Raw genomic sequence first — 7,500 nt, 5'->3', positions numbered from 1 at the left:
TGTGTGTGTGTGTGTGTGTGTGTGTGTGACTGGAAATTTGAAGGCCTTACACGTCTTTTATTTTCGGGTTGAAGACAAAAAAAAAAGTACAACATTCTCTTGTAAGTGACTGTGAAAGTAGTGTTCATTTTTTTGGCCAGGTGAATTGATGGAAGAGGGGGGTGAGGGGGAGAGGGGGGGAAGGGGTCGGGCAGGTGAGCTGAGAGGAAGGGGGTACAGGTGGGTTTGTTTGGGGGTACAGGTGAGGTCGTTTAATTTACTCTTACCTGTTCGTAATTCACCTTTTATCTGCTTCAGTTCATCGAGTAAGAGAGGAGAGAGAGGAGAGGGAGAGGGAGAGGATGTGAGGTGAGAGGAGGGGAGGGAAGGAGAGGGGAAAGACAGAAGAGATGGGCAGAAAAAAGCAACAACTAGTACCGGTGTTCAGAGGGAGATAACTTTAAAAGATCGCTTAATCACATCGCTGTTTAGATTAAGATAACCACGAGATCACTTAACTTCAGCGCGAGATTAAAACGTCTGCGGGGTGAGTCGGGGCCGAGCAAGACCGGGCGTGAGAGGCGTCGGGGCCACTCCATACATCAGGGGAGGCCCATTAATGGCACCCAACAACATATACATATTCATGGTCGTGTGTGCGTTGGGGGGAAAACAAAAGAACATCAGCGAGGGACGAAGGGGAGAGGAAGGGTCTCGAGGTAACATGGATGGGAGTCATAAGGAGTTTGATGCTATTTCCGTCCTTAAGGTTCAGTTGTCTTTTAGGTCTTCTTTGGGCGTGAGGGGCGTGGGATGGTCGGCGGGCACCCCACAAAGGGCGTGAGGCTCGACCGTGCTGCCCCCTGCCGATGCCATAGGTAATTAGCGCCCCCCTGCCTTCCCCTTCTCCCTGCCCCCCTCCCCTCCTGCCTTACCTGTTCCTCCTCCTCCCCTCCCAAGTTTACCTGTCCCGAGGCACGGAATACGATACGCGGCGAGGTTGTGGGAGGGTCAAGGTGTGTGTGTGTGTGTGTGTGTGTGTGTGTGTGTGTGTGTGTGTGTGTGTTGTATAAGCAGTCAGGTCATTTATACATACAGGGTCTGCGTGTAGTGATAGGAAAAAAAAGAAAAAGAAAACCGTATTAATTGTGTGTGTGCGTGGAGGAGAATATTTACACACACACACCACAGAGTCAATACTTACTGGTTATCACATTAACTTCCCACCACCACCGCCACCACCACCATCACCACCATCACCACCACCACCACTAAGCACATTCCTCCCCGAAGTGAACAAGACTAATAGTGTGTCAGACAAACTCCCTGTGACAGTTCGGCCAATACAGGTAAGGCAGGCCCCGCTCACCTCCCCCTCACCTGCTCACACCTGGACGCTGAAGGCGGTGATCACGGAGAGCCAGAAATGCGAACTCGATAGGCGAAGAATTGTTAAAAGATAATAATGGAGAGGAACACGAGCTTAGGGAATGGTTAAAGGGTAATAAGCGAGAGGAAAACAAACTTAGATAATTGAGTAAAAGAAATATGAACTTAAATAATGGATGATAGATAATGCTAGAGATGAACACGATGGGAAATAATGGATAATAGAGAATGGTACGAGAAAAGAATACGAATTTAACTAATGAATAATGGAAGAAAGCAGACATAGCTAATAGATAGTAAGCAGTAATAGATAAAAATACGAACTAAACTAATAAATGACAGGTAAAGGGGATAAAATAGATAGTAATAAGCCTTTCCACACACCTATGACTCGATAATAAAGAATAGTGAAATCGTAATGATAGAGAGGAGTTTGAATTTAACTGGTGGATGATCAGAGGTAATATACTCAAAGAGGTGAACAGACAGGTAAAATGGAGAGTAATATGCCTTTCTGTGCCCCTCCTATACCTCGCGCAGTACAAATTCGATAGGTAGACAGTGTAATTAAATGTTCTGATAATGGAAGATAGCAGCACGCCATCCACACACCTGTATCACGTGAACGATAAGGTGAGGGACAGAAATATGTACTCAAAAGGTGAATAATGGATGAACGATAATAAATGTGAAAAATATGCAATTCGGAGATAAGAAGAGTAGTGGCAGCAGGTAATGGATGCTTAAGTGGTGAAGATGTTAATGAGAAGTAATGATGTTGGAGAAATGTACAAGAATAAGTCCACAAAAAAAAAAAAGCCAGTAGCAGGATAATAGAGATAATGAGGGATGTGCAAATATAGAAAACAACAAAAATAACAGTAGAAAGATAATAGAGATAATGAAAGGTGTGCAAATATAGAAAACAACAAAAATAACAGTAGAAAGATAATAGAGATAATGAAAGGTGTGCAAATATAGAAAACGACAAAAATAACAGTAGAAAGATAATAGAGATAATGAAAGGTGTGCAAAAATAGAAAACAACAAAAATAACAGTAGAAAGATAATAGAGATAATGAAAGGTGTGCAAAAATAGAAAACAACAAAAATAACAGTAGAAAGATAATAGAGATAATGAAGGATGTGCAAAAATAGAAAACAACAAAAATAACAGTAGAAGGATAATGAGATAATGAAAGGTGTGCAAAAATAGAAAACAACAAAAACAACAGTAGAAGGATAATGAGATAATGATCATGAAAAACGCAAAAAACAACAACAACAAAAATAACTGTACCAAGATTATTATCAAGAAAATTATCACGAAAATTCAACCCAGAAATATGCAATAGGAAGACAATAAAAGAAAAGTATAGCAAATTAAGGGAAAATAATGATGAAAACAGTGCAATTAGAATACAGCAAAAAACAACAGTAGCAAGATAATAAGAGGTAATGAGAGAAACAAGCACTTACGTGGTTATCAAAGTAGCGGAGGCAGGAAACGAGTACTTAGACGCTGAAAATGCGTACCAAGAAATAACGATATGCAAAAATTTTATACACCAAGGAAATCGATGTTGTAAGGGGGTGATAAATGAGAGATGGAGTGATACGCAAAAAAAGAAAAAAAGAAAAAAGACCCCCACGCACCTTGGTAATATGGGGACAACAAAGGTAGATAAAGATATGCAAGAAGTCTGTATACCAAGGAAATCGGTCTAGTGGGGAAGTGAAAAATTAAAGGAGTGATTAGCAAGAAATGAATAATAAAAAGACCCACACACTTTGCTAATATGGAGTCAACAAAGGTAGATAAAGGTAGGCAAGACGTTTATATACCAAGGAAATCGGTGTTGTGAGGAGGTGAAAAATGAAAGATGGATTAATACGCAAGAAAGGAATGATAAAAAGACCCACACACCTTGCTAATATGGAGTCAACAAAGGTAGATAAAGGTAGGCAAGACGTTTATATACCAAGGAAATCAGTGTTATGAGGAGGTGAAAAATGAAAGATGGATTAATACGCAAGAAAGGAATGATAAAAAGACCCACACACCTTGCTAATATGGGGACAACAAAAGTAGATAAAGATATGCAAGAAGTCTGTATACCAAGGAAATCGGTCTTGTGGGGAAGTGAAAAATTAAAGAAGGAGTGATATGGAAAAAAGTCGCAATAAAAAGCCCCGCACACCTTGCTAATAATTATGGAGACAACAAAAGATGAATGAAGAAAAAACAACAACAGGTGACACATGCAAGAAAATGTCCATGATACGCGAGAAATATGAAGCTTTTGACTTTAAGGAAAAAAAAAATGAAAACACTGACTCACTTGATAATATAAAAACAAGAAAGGTAGATAAATAAAAATAGATAATCGATAGGTGACAACAATAACAATAGCAAGAAAAAATTTATGATACGCGATTAATATGAAAGTGAAATCTGCATAAGTTAACACAAGGAATATTTTACCTGCTAATGAGAGGACAGCAAAGGGAGATATAGAAGGAAAGTGTAATTAACAGGTAGCAATAGGAAGATGAGTTTAATGATAAGTGAAGATTATACAAGAGATGAATATGCCAGGTAGCAATAGGAAGATGAGTTTAATGATAAGTGAAGATTGTACAAGAGATGAATATACCAGGTAGCAATAGGAAGATGAGTTTAATGATAAGTGAAGATTATACAAGAGATGAATATGCCAGGTAGCAATAGGAAGATGAGTTTAATGATAAGTTAAGATTATACAAGAGATGAATATGCAGAGTTAAAAGGTGCCATTAACTTGATAATTATTAAGACGACAACCAAACAAACATTGAAAAAGACAAATATAAAGGACAATAAGCTAAATATTGATATACGAGTATTCTACAAGTAAAATGAAATGATAAATGCAGAAGAAATATAAAAAAAGACACAAATAGCAAAAAAATAGAAAAAATACTAACAAGAATAATATAAAAGCGATTGGCGTGAAAGAGGAAGTTAAAAAGACATTAGCAAAAAAGAAAAAAAAAGCGGTGTGAATGTACAAGGTTCAGAGTTACTTACACAAGGCAAACTAATGAAAAAAAGAGATAATCGACAGTTAAGAAAGAAGTGAGAAAATATTTTAGATAAACGCCACGAGGTAAAAAAAAGTAATCGTCAAGTAATAGAAGGAGGAGGAGGAGGAGAAGAGGGAGAAGCGGGAGACGAAGGAGGAAAAAAAATAAAATAAAAAGGGAGTGGAAGAAAAAAATAAAGTAGTAGGGAAAAATTATGAAAAGAAGAAAGGGAAAAAAAAGAAAAAAAGAAATAGAAAAAGAAAAGAAGATGAAAGGTAAAAAAATGAAGAGGAAAAGTGTGAGAAAATAAAAACACTGGATCGCTGGTCACACACTTTGCCTCCTTCGATACTCCTTAAAAAAATTACAAACAAGCACAAGTAAAGCAAATTGAAAATGAGGCAAAGTGCAATTGAAAAAAACCTGATATTGTAAAGGTAGAGAATAGCCACAAAAAAAAAAGCAAAACAGACAAGCAAAGGAAAAATAAAGTGAAGGTGAATTAAAGGGCGAAAGAGTAATTGAAAAATGATTGAGTAAAAAAAAAAATATAAATACAAATACAAGAGAAAAGGTTAAGAGAGAGAGAGAGAGAGAGAGAGAGAGAGAGAGAGAGAGAGAGAGAGAGAGATGGGTAAGATAAAGAAAACATATGTGACGTTCAACCAAAGCGATACTTCGGATAAAATGAATCAAGCATCGAACAGCTTAATGGGAAGGTTGGTGAACAGTGAGTCGGGGAGTGAGAAAATAAACGCTGGGAAGTGATCAACAGAAGCTGTAAGAAAAAAGAAGAGAATAAAGAAAGTTTACAGCAATAACCAAAACGAAGCAGAAGAGAAGGGAGGCAAGAAGTAAATGAGCAAGTGAAGCCCAAAACAGGTAGAAGAGAAAAAAGAATATACATAGCCAAAAAGAAGCAAAAAGAAGTAGAGGATTAACACATTAGCAAGAGGAAAAGGAAAGGAAGAGAAAAGCAACGTTAATAAACAGCAATAGCCAAAAAAAAATAGCAGGTGAGAAGAGAAGGAAAAAATAAACAAACAGCTGTAGCCTTAAAAGAATATGAAGACGTAAATAAAGTGTTGTTGTCAAAATCCAGCATGCGAAGAGAAATGTCAGTGGAGTGAATCAAGTCAAAGAGTGAACGAAAATTAACGAAAAATATATAACAGAGGCAATTGAACAACAGCATATTGAAAAAATAAATGATAACATCTAAACTGTTTTCGTCTTCGTTGATTGCTTCATACTTTATTTCGAGTTACTTGTTTCCTTGGCTTACTTGCACCCTAATATTACGAGCAATATAAATACGTGTAGCTATTAACTCGTAAAGATTGTTCATTGAAAACTCGTATGGAACAGAGCCCAGGAGGGATAGCTTGTAATATGGGTGTTAATACCTTTTATGAAGAAAAAATCGAAACACTTGTGGCCCAATTATTCGTATATTTTTGAGAAGTTTAAAAGGGGCAGCTTTTATCGATATATTTTTTTAGCGCTTGATTAGGTTAGGCAAGTTTTCAGCCTTTTGCGATTAATTCTTACTTTTGTCTTAGCTGCTATTAGTGTTAAGGGTTGGTTAATTTTGTGATGATTGTAGGAACAGCGTGTTGCGATATATCATTTTATTTTAGTGTCTCTTGATCTGCCTAATCTTACCGTTATAAAGAAGTATTGCGAACAGCAGCAACAACAACAGTAACAAAGAGACACCGCAAGTCGAGCATACGAAATGATTATACAACGTCAGGTAAAAAAATAGTGATTGTAATTTACTGAGTGTGTAAAATTGTTAAGCCCGGTCAAGACGTGAAAGGTGAACGTATTGACATACAAGCGCGTTAAGACGAAGAAAAAAATTATATACACGCCAAAGATATTAGAGTCAGGGGAGAGAGAAAAAGGTTGTATAATAGTGAGACGGAAAATGTTATAAAAGGTAGAAGTAATAACAACAGGTGAATACATTAATCAAAGGCCAGGTATGAACGCACCCTCCCCCCCTCCCCACCCCTCTCTCTCTCTCTTTTCTTTCTTCTTTCTTTTTCTTTCATTATTCTTTCTTTTGCTTTATTTTTTTCTTTTCTTTTTCTTTTTTCATTCTTTTTTCTTTCTTTTTTTTCTTTCTTTCCTTCCTTCATTCATTCATTCATTTCTTTCTTTTATTTATTTCCTTCTCTCTCTCTCTCTCTCTCTCTCTCTATCTATCTTTCTATCTCTCCTATATTTCGTCACCGTTTTCCTTGTGCCTCTTGGGTGTTCCTTCTTTTGTTTTTCAAGTGTTGCGGTTTTTCTTCTGTTGTTTGATTATCGGTGTTTTTTTGTGTTGTTTTGTGCGTGTTGTGGCTGTGTTCCGCTTTTCCTTTGCCCGTGCTTTTTTTTTTTATAAATGACGCTTGCTTTCTTTTATGTATATTGTTTTCTTTTTTTTTTTGAAGTTTTGGATTAGTCATGTTCCTTTTCTCTTTGTCTCTTGATTTCCTCGTTTTTCCTCTTTTTTTATATTTCCTTTTCCTTTTTTATTATACGTGTACTCTTTATTTTTAGTGTTATCTTTTTTTTTTCTATTTTCGGTATTTATATTCTTTTTTTTTAAAGTTTTGGATTAGTCATGTTCCTTTTCTCTTTGTCTTTCTTGATTTCCTCGTTTTTCCTCTTTTTATATACCTTTTCCTTTTTTTTATATACGTGCTCTTTTTTTTTTTTTTTTTTTTCTATTTTCGGTATTTATATTCTTTTTTTTTAAAGTTTTGGATTAGTCATGTTCCTTTTCTCTTTGTCTTTCTTGATTTCCTCGTTTTTCCTCTTTTTTATATTACCTTTTCCTTTTTTATTATACGTGTACTCTTTATTTTTAGTGTTATCTTTTTTTTTCTATTTTCGGTCTCCTATCCTTAAAAGTCATGTCCCTTTTCTCTTCTTATCCTTAATTTCCTTTTTTTTTAATCTTGTCTTTATGTTCTTCTTTTCCTCTCTCTTGTTCAGTATTTCCTCTTCTGCATTTTTCTTTTGTTTTCCGGTCTTGAATCCTTAAATCCAATGTTATTTTTTTCCTTTTCG

The sequence above is a fragment of the Eriocheir sinensis genome, chromosome 59, assembly GCF_024679095.1.
Source record: "Eriocheir sinensis breed Jianghai 21 chromosome 59, ASM2467909v1, whole genome shotgun sequence".
NCBI lineage: Eukaryota > Metazoa > Arthropoda > Malacostraca > Decapoda > Varunidae > Eriocheir > Eriocheir sinensis.
The sequence above is the reverse complement of the archived record's forward strand: the minus strand, read 5'-3'. Positions refer to the sequence as shown.